Below are 7,299 nucleotides of genomic sequence, written 5' to 3'. Positions count from 1 at the left end.
CGGTTACCACACAATATTAAAGTAAAAAAAAATTTGTACAACTTTCATGAAGTTAAATCAATAAAAGCATTCCTTCCGCTAGAAAAAATAGTCCCTGAATGCAAACAACAACATGGAAGCTCAAATAAAAACAACAAACTGTTCTCAGACTTTGTCTCATTATATGTTTATGTGTTGCTAAGGGTGTTGCTAATGGCGCAGTGATATTAAATAGAACCGTTGGGTGAAGCGGTCATAGCAGTGTTTTATTGTGAATAAAGCACACCTATTGACCAATCAGAATCAAGGATTGGAACTAACCGTTTTATAAAATGATGTAAGTGATATCAAAAACAGATATTGTCATTCGGTGTAATCTGTATGAGAAGGAGGAGAGATACCGTATTTCTCCTGTTACCTGTTTATCTGTAATGAGATCGCCACACCCAGAAGCGAAAAAACTGTGCTTTATTGAAAATCAACTGAAACAGTTGGGTCGTCAAGTCACGAGCCACCAGTTTTTAAAAATATATATATTTTAGACTTTAATATTGCTCTCTGATGCAATGCAGCCCTTCAGCTCTCCACAAACAGCAGCGATTGGCGGACTATACCGTAATAAACCATATATTTCCAAAAAAAGCAATTGTCTTCTTTTAGTAACAATTCAAACTTTTTTGATAGCGCAAATGCTTCAGGAGTTACGGTTAAATGAATAGCGGTAGAATCAGAGCCCCTTCTCAATCCGAAGGCTGCAGCCTCCGGAGGTCGCATAGACAGGCTGCTGCATATGTCATCAAGCCTAGTTTATTTAAGTTAACTGAGCATTACATTCGCAAGTCATAAGCACATTACAACAATTTACCATTAACTAAGAATAATAATCAATATTTTAAAGTTCATTTAAAAGTTAATTTTTTGAAATAAGACAGTCTTTATGACATATGCAGGATAGAAATGCTACCCTTCAGAGGCTGCAGCCTTCGGATTGGGAAACGGTCTTGGATAACGTTAGCATGTTCTTAATATAGATTAATCCGTTATTGTGTAATAAGAGAGGCTATTAAATGTGTTGTTCCCAACACATTAAATGTGTTGTCCCTATACTAACACACCTTCTGTGTTATTATTCATTGTGCCACCCACCACAGTCCTGCAACCTTAGATCAGAAATGTCTTGTCTGCAAGTGTTCATTTATCACAAAATAGAGTAACTCGAGTAACGAACTCGTTTAAATTTCAGTAATTGTAACTGCGTTACTTGATTTAAAAAAATACTTTGTTACATGTTCAATACCGTTAAAAGTAGTGGAATTACAGTAACGGAATTACTTTGTAACGCATTACTCCCGTCCCTGTTTTTAACACAACTTGTGTTGGCCCTTTCATTTATTTTAACATGAAATAACGTCTTAAATGGCATGACACATGTCACAAGGTGACGATTTTTCGGGCGGAACCAAAAGTTGGGAAAGTTTTGTTCCGCCCGGATGTTTTCCGCCCGGACCGGGAAGAGGAAACACCGGACATCTGGTAGCATCGCGAGGGCTGTAATCAGCCAAATTAAGCACAGCTGTGTGTCGTTAGGAGGAGCGCCGGGTGATTGGAAGATCGCATCACACGGAGGGATACTTAAGAGCAGCTTAAATCACAGTTTGGGAGTTGATGGTGTATATCGAAGTGCTGAGTTGTGCTCGCCTGGTATGCTGTTGATCGCGATTGATGCTCTCTCTCTCTTCCTCGTACTATTGATGGAGATCCAGGAAACCTTATAGGTCGAAGAAACGAACGAAGATCAACATCCAGGGAGAGAAACCAAGGAAACTGTATCATTTGTATTTTGGAGTGTTTGCAGTGTGGATTAGCGTAGAGAAACGAGGGGCGAAGGAAGTACAGCAGCCGTGAGTAACAAACTTATTTCCATTGGAAAGAATTGTTATCTGGACTTGTAATTTCTCTGAGTACCTCCAGGAGAAGGAGGGCGGCCCTACCCCTGAGATAGCGTGGTGGGTGAGCCGAAGGATCGTTATCACGAAGCCACTACAGTGACGAAACCAACCACTAGGCCGTGTTTATCCATCGCCGTATTCGCCCCGGGCGAAGTAGAGGAAGTCGGGCGTCTTTTTGTGTGCAACGAGTGTGGTGGGTGAGTCTTTGGATGTAGAAACTTTCACTTTGAAGTGGTGCTGTGTATTGCTGTGTACTGCAGTGAAATTGCTGTGTGTCTCATCAGACGTATCCCGTCAAGGAAAGACGAAGAGGCAAGCGGCCCTAGAGAAAACCTGTAGATATTTATGCTGTGAGTGTGTTTCAGTTTCGAATAACGAAGTGGCATCCTGGAGTGATTTCTCAGCCGAACACTCGGCGGACTTTATAGAGTGGTGGTGAAGAACCGTAGAGTTGGCGGTGTGTGAGTATGACTTTGGACAAATAATATTGCTATCTTACCTGTGTGATTTTCATCGTCGCAGAGTTAGAGGCGAAGGAGATCCACCGCCCCGAGGTCTCTACAAAGGGGCGCCCCTGTCCAGTGTTCGATCGCCCAACGGGTACCGAGGAAAGGGCAGCGCTCGACCCGGTGTGACGGTGTGACGTTCCCGCCCCTCTGCAGACCAACGAGCTCGCCGAGAGGGTTTGTCCCCGGCGCCATATGGGAACTACTGTCCAGCTGACACCCTGTGGACGCCAGCTGTCGTAAGTCCGCCAGCTGTCGTAAGTCCGCCACCCTGTAAAGTGTATACTAACCTGTTAAGTTCCGTTGATCAACAGAGACGAAGAGTGTGCCGTGTATATTGACCTGAGAGGAGCCACCATTGAAAACCATGTGCTTACAGTACGACGAGAAGAGGTGAGAGAGCCATCCAAGTCAGATTCATTGTGTCCTTGTGTCCCAGCTGCTGTCTGTGGAGAGAGAGAGAACAAGCGTGAGCGCTAAGAGAACGAGCTGTGAAGGAAACCTGCACTTACCAAGAGCTGTAGCCAGCGAAGAGGTGAGAGAGCCATTCGAGTCCGATTCATTGTGTCCTAGTGTCCCAGCTGCTGTCTGTGGAGAGAGAGAACAAGCGTGAGCATTAAGAGAACGAGCTGTGAGGAAACCTGCACTTACCAGGAGCTGTAGTCAGCGAAGAGGTGAGAGAGCCATTTGAGTCAGATTCATTGTGTCCTTGTGTCCCAGCTGTTGGCTGTGGAGAGAGAGAACAAGCGTGAGCGCTGAGAGAACGAGCTGTGAAGGAAACCTGCACTTACCAAGAGCTGTAGCCAGCGAAGAGGTGAGAGGGCCATTCGAGTCAGATTCATTGTGTCCTTGTGTCCCAGCTGCTGTCTGTGGAGAGAGAGAACAAGCGTGAGCGCTAAGAGAACGAGCTGTGAAGGAAACCTGCACTTACCAAGAGCTGTAGCCAGCGAAGAGGTGAGAGAGCCATTCGAGTCAGATTCATTGTGTCCTTGTGTCCCAGCTGCTGTCTGTGGAGAGAGAGAGAAGGAGAGTGAGCAGACGATAAGGAATCGTACGAGCCTGAGCGGTGGAGTACCGCGGAGCACGATACAGGTACACAGATAGGAGAAATTGACACCAACACTGATTTTACTTTGATTCTGCCTCCAGGAAGGAAGAGGAGTGCGCCACGGGCAGAAGGAACCAGGCAGGAGCCGTTCTTCGACGTCCCCTCCCCCTGTCACTCACTCGGCCGTGGCCCCCTGGAGGGCAGAGCCTGATATTAGTTTTAATCCCCCTTTCCCCAAGTCCCAGTACATTTTAAATATTTAATAAATAAAAATATTTTATACTTACCTGTCCTCGTTGTTGTCTGGTCATTGGGTTGTTTTTGGGGACCTCCTCGAGGTGGAAGTTGAGAAGGGGCGTGGCTTAACAATTATCAGCCAGCCCCTGGGTGTGACACACACACAATGTGTAAAAAATTAACACATAATTTTTTGCAGTGTGTGTTTATTTTACTGTGTAACGGAATCAATAAAAATAGAAAGTTTTGAGAATTTCTGAGATTTTGAGATTTCTCCTTATTTACTTGCGTCTAAACTTATATCTCCGCACAGCAAGTTTATTAAACACAGCATCACTTGCATGTGCACACGTACTGCTTTCATGACCAACATGTGAGGGAGTAATGACGGCAGCGGCTGTAAACAAACATTGATAAAATGATCACGCTTGTCCCTTGTTGTGTTTCTACTATAATGATTACATACTGTAAAACACAAATAATAGTCCAGACAACGATAGGCAGTTCTTCTTTTGAGCTTTTTACTGCACAAAAGTAAACCTCTCGCTGGCCAACCAAACACTAACCCTGTGTTCATTTTACGATGGCCAAGCAGTACCTTTACCATGATATATATAATCAGTGTATGTGTGTGTGTGTGTGTGTGTGTGTGTGTGTCCCCACAATTGTCCCCACAAAGATAGGAATACCAGTGTTTTTGTGACCTTGTGGGGACATTTTGATGTCCCCATGAGGAAACAAGCTTATAAATAAAACAGAATGATGTTTCTTAAAAATGTGAAGTAGAAGAAAGTTTTCTGTGATGGTTTGGGTTAGGGAATGGGGTAGGTTAGGGGAATAGAATATACAGTTTGTACAGTATAAAATGCATTACGCCTACGGAATGTCCCCACAAAACATGGAAACCAGAATGCGTGTGTGTGTGTGTAATTTTTGTTATAACTTCATGGTTTTACTACAGAGAAAGTTAGATTCCTGTTGAACATTCCTACAAGGCTCATTTTGTGGCTCATTATGCAACTTTTGTTCCTCAGCTGTCAATCACTGATTATTCAGGGGCTTTCCCGCCTCCACGCATACGGCCTTTTCCAAGCAAAAGTGTCTTAGAAATTGTAAATCAATATATTGTTTTATGTGAATGAGTAGGCCAAATGATTTTCACATCATTTTGAAGAAAAAAACTCTAGACTACTAGATCCTGTTTTGAAAAGCCTTGGGAAAATATGTTTAGAATGAGTTTTGTGGACTTATATCAGTGACTTAAAAATTTAGCTTTTCAAAAACCACACATAAACATTTTTCTCTCAAAAATACAAACATGCACATATAATATTGTAGCCCAGTTTGTGCTGAACGCAGTGTTATGAGACTTTTGCCAATAATATGTTTTTAAGCAACTGAAAAAAGCACAAATGTCAGTGCATGTCAAAACTTCCCCAGGGCTCTAAAAACCCCTTAGACCCCAGAGGGTTAAAATGACCCAAATAATGGGTTTTAATGCAACTGCTGGGTTGTTTCAACATGATTGATTAACAATAACTCAGCAGTTGTGTTAAAACAACCCATTATTTGGGTTAAAACAACCCATTATTTGGGTCATTTTAACCCTGAAATGTGTTCTGTCCTATAGTTACCCTGCCCTGCGTTAAAAACAACCCAATATTTTTAAGAGTGTTCCTACAGGGCAAATCATTGGCTGTTTCTTAATATGCGTTCTTTAGCGATCTTGCGTCCTTGTGTCCTCACTCTACGTCATCATTAACAGTCGAAGTTCAATTCCAACTCTCAAGAATGCAAGTACAGAGGACGCGTGAAAATACTCAATTATTCACAAGTGCGTTCTGTGTTCTCGCGACCTTCTGAGTTCATTCTTCCAAGGTCGCCTGGTAAGACCAGTCTCCACTTGCGTTCTTAGAATTGAGAAACAGCCATGGTTTCAGTTCCTTTGCGTGACTTCAACAATTTCATATTGACATTTCCAGTGTAGTGTAGTATCCCAGAAATGTGTTCTGTCCTATAGTTACCCAGCCCTGGGTTAAATATATTTTGAGTGAATAAGGGTACCTTGCAATGCTGTTTAGTTTTTATGTAGACGTTTTGCAGTAAATACTAACTAACAAACTAATTATGTACGTCGTTCATAATGATAATACAGAGAAGTTTAATTTACAACACATTTGGAGCGCAGCTCTGTTCTGAGAAAATTTGACACTGATGACCCACACAGCAGGAGACTCCTAGGCGGATCCGCCTTCGAGTCGCCAAACCCGCGTGACTATCACATTCGTTTTGGTGCCGTCCAGAGGATCGTCCGGCAGCGCCGTAAATTCTACTTCCAAACAACGGATCCTGAACGGACCCATATCAGATCCGGGTTAACTATGCACACCTGTCAAGACTAGGTGAACAAGATGGCGTCTATTAACTTCGGAATTTGCGTGTACTTCCGGTCTAAGCGTTTACGCACTGCAAATGACAGCATCTAGTTAACCTTGTTAAGTAGAATGAGTTCTAACTTGCTTTCAAACGGAAAAACGGAGCATTACATTGTTTTCTTCCCATTCGTTATAATAACACAGAGATAAGTTTTCACTCCTGTAAATACTGCGGTACAGGCTCAGTGTTAAATCAAGATCCATAGGGACAGCTTCAACCCTACGAAAATCACTTGTGTATGTGTGTGTGACTTCGTAGTGACTGCTAAGGGGTTGAGGAGATTTATAAAAGAAGCTATACCGGTCCCCCTACACCGGACTTGACTATTATACTTTATAATACTTTATAATTTATGTATTTCTTATATTTCCATGTAAATACATTATGAATGTTTCTAATTGTACACGTTTCTTGTAATGAACTTCCAATGAAAGTACTTCTATTTTCATGTAAATACTTTATAATTAATGTTTCTAATTGCAAGTTTCCGGTAAAAACCTTCTAATGAATTTATTTCTAAAATATTGTAATGTAAATACTTTAGAATGAATGTTTCTATTTGCAATAGTTTCTTGTAAATACTTTATAATTAAATGTTCTATAATTTTGTTAGACATTTACTTACCAGAACTGATTAATTAAACAGTATTTTGTTGACATCTTTTACATTATTAAAAAGGTAATTACTTTCAAACAACTGTGTACACTTATATAAACCCTTTAAACCCCATTCTCCACAACTTATGAGATGGACAGTTACACGTTACCACTAAGGAAAGTTTAGCATTGCTGTTGCTTTATACACCTGACTCACAGCATGATAGCATTAAGAGGAGCCCACACATAGGAGCACATTAAAAGTAATATATTTATTTTAATACTTAACTGTATCATTATTAACAACATTATTTATAAAGAATCAATGTTACATGTACAGTGGATTTTAAAGAGGAAAAAATGTAGTGCATATTATTCAAATTAAATCCCATATGTGATGCGAACCCTCTTCAAACATTCATGTAAAAATAAAAATAATCTCCCTTATAGTTTTAGCCACCTCACAGTCTCTGTAGATGCATTGTATGGGAATACCCTCCTCTGTAAAAACACCAAAAATCACACCACTACATCCCTATAAGAAGTA

The sequence above is a fragment of the Misgurnus anguillicaudatus genome, chromosome 19 (genome assembly GCF_027580225.2).
Source record: "Misgurnus anguillicaudatus chromosome 19, ASM2758022v2, whole genome shotgun sequence".
NCBI classification, from domain to species: Eukaryota; Metazoa; Chordata; class Actinopteri; order Cypriniformes; family Cobitidae; genus Misgurnus; species Misgurnus anguillicaudatus.
Note: the sequence above shows the minus strand (reverse complement) of the source record.